Here is a 2663-nt window from a genome sequence, read left to right as displayed (position 1 = left end):
AGAAATTATCCTGGTGTGGTGGCATGCACCTATAGTCCTAGCTACTCTGAAGGCTGAGGTGGAAGGAGCCCTTGAGTCCAGGAGTCTGAGGCTGCAGTGAGCTATGACCATGCCACTGCACGCCAGCCTGAGTGACAGAGTAAGACCCTGTCTCAAAAAGAAAGAAATCAAGCAAGAAAGAAAAAGATTATACAGCAGTCAGCACCAGTGCCTAGCACAAAGTAAGCACTTTTAGCTGCTATTTTACTTGCCATTGAAATTGGTAGTTATTACTGTTGCTTATAACAGGCAAAAATATATTGTTGTCTAAATAATCTTATCTCACAAAATAACACCTGGTACACCATGAAGACCAAATAGCTACCTTCCCCACTTTAGCCATTCAGTCTATTAAATTCCTAGTACTCAAAACGCCAAATCTGCCTGAATAATCCTGAGAGGCCTGGGGCTCCATTTGTAGCTGGAACTACCCAAAGAGTGGGTATAGGCTCGCAGAACTGGGGTTAATGCCATGATATTTTGTTCTATGGAGTAATGGTCAGTATCGGTTCAAAAATAAATACAAATACTTTATCTAAGTTGTCATCTGTGAAGAAAAAGTAGCCTTTTAATCATTTTTTCATAAAATACCAAAAGGAATTCCGAAGAACTTTCAATTAATTATTTCACAACCTTAATAATTCACCTAGAGCTATTTTTTAATAAAAATAAAAACTCATTTCACATTTGCACCTGCTTCAACCATGTCAGGACTTTCTCAGTGCCGGAAGAAGGTGAGGAAAGTGTTGCCTAGGAAGCCCCATGGCACAGGTGGTGAACAACAAACCTAATTGTGCCTGAACATCGATAAGAACAACATTTTCCAGCTTTCATTTTCTTTGGTCTATTCCCACCCAAGGCTGTGCCGCACTTCACAGCAGCAAGGAAAAATTAATACAGAACTTTCTCCTTTAGGGTGGGTCGAGTAGGAATCTTTAGTAAAGAAGAAGTTTCTCCCAGCTCCAGATTGCTTGGGCAGACTGTAAACGAAATCAGTAAGACCTCAATGGGAACATTTTTAAAACTCCATCCTCCTGCTGGGCTGTCTTAATTCTAGCATGCAGTCCTCCCAGCGGCGGGGCATCAAAGAGCCAGCAAGTCATAGTTTTCATGTTAACAATAGAGGAGAAGGTGTGTGGATGCAGAAGTGAGGGAAGCCCCGTGGTGATTTTCTGTGTCCCTCCCATTCACAAATACCCTCATAGATCAGAGTCTATGGTGACATCAATAGAGATTGGGTTCTCATCCCAGCTTGGGGAAAATGTGTCCAAGAGTAGTCTAGCACCAAGCCAAGTGAAAGCCATCAAAGGTGGAGACGGGATTCCCTTGGGAGTAGAGTGACACAAGATAGGCTGGACGTTCTCTGCAAACAGGAATCCTCATTCCATCTTAAAGAAATAGCACCAGCTGGGCACAGTGGCTCACACTTGTAATCCCCACACTTTGGGAGGCTGAGGCAGGTGGATCACCTGAGGTCAGGAGTTCAAGACCAGCCTGGCCAACATGGCCAAATCCCGTCTCTACTAAAAAAAATAATAATAGTAATACATAAATTAGCCAGGCATGGTAGCAGGCTCCTGTAATCCCAGCTACTCTGGAGGCTGAGGCAGGGAGAACTGTTTGAACTGGAGAGGCAGAGGTTGCAGTGTGAGCTGAGATCGCGCCATTGCAGTCCAGCCTGGGTGACAGAGCAAGACTCCATTCTCAAAAAAAAAGTGGGGAGAGGGGTGGGGAAGAGGCCTGGCGGCTGGGTGAGGCGCTGAGACGTTTTAGCGGAGTCCTGGGCCAGGCACAGCTAAAGGCCCCTCAACCTGGGAGACGCCGAAACAAACCGGAGGACTTGGGATTGCGCCGCGGACGCCACCGACCCCCCCCCCCCCCCCCCATGCCCCCCAGGACTCGGCCCCGAAAGGCCTCTAGGCCTAGGCGCGGCCCGCGGAGCCAGACGCGTTGCTGCGGTGAGTAGAACGGCCGCCCTCTCCGCAGTCTGCAAATTAAAATGGAGGAAATTTCTCTGGCCAACCTGGATACTAACAAGCTAGAGGCCATCGCTCAGGACATTTGCGTACACCTGATAGAGGATTCTTGTTTGGGATTCTGCTTTGAGGTGTTACCGGGCAGTCAAGGGTGGCTACTCCGACCTGGAGTTCGCAGAGGCTGGTCGCTGAAGCATTTTGGGATTCGGCCACTGGAAGACAAAAGGGCGTGCCGCCTTCCGCTTCGCTCCCTTCCCCCTTCCGGGAGGGAGAACCTGCGAGTGGGCCTGATCAGCAGCTGCAGCGCTCACCTCCGGAATTCCAGTAGCTCCAAAATGAAATTCTGAGAGTGGCCAGGACAATAACATAGACTGGTCCTGTGGCTTGGAGGACCAAGCTAAGTAGAAAAAAGTACAAAAAAAAAAAGTCACCCAAAACCTAAAATGCAATTAAAAAAAAAAAAATCAGACAAAAGTTCTAATTCACTTTGAAGATCCTAGCGTTTAAAAACACAAAGAGGATAATTTAGGAATCCTTTTTTAAAGTGTATCACCTGGAGCCAGCTCCAAAGCCCTGGGCAGGAGGAGCTGCACAGCCTGCGGGCCATGCAGTGCCTGTTGATCTCTAAACAAACCAGGATGTGCGCAA

General features: G+C 47.5%; 1 pseudogene; it reads left to right on the top strand.

The window, feature by feature from the left end:
* Positions 1-2038: 2038 nt before the first annotated feature.
* On the top strand, positions 2039-2429 carry LOC116561481 (annotated as a pseudogene).
* The last annotated feature ends 234 nt before the right edge of the window (positions 2430-2663 follow it).

Source organism: Sapajus apella, unplaced genomic scaffold (genome assembly GCF_009761245.1).
Source record: "Sapajus apella isolate SASKATOON/1434 unplaced genomic scaffold, GSC_monkey_1.0 scaffold29, whole genome shotgun sequence".
NCBI classification, from domain to species: domain Eukaryota; kingdom Metazoa; phylum Chordata; class Mammalia; order Primates; family Cebidae; genus Sapajus; species Sapajus apella.
Note: the sequence above shows the minus strand (reverse complement) of the source record. Positions and strands in the feature narration are given on the sequence as shown.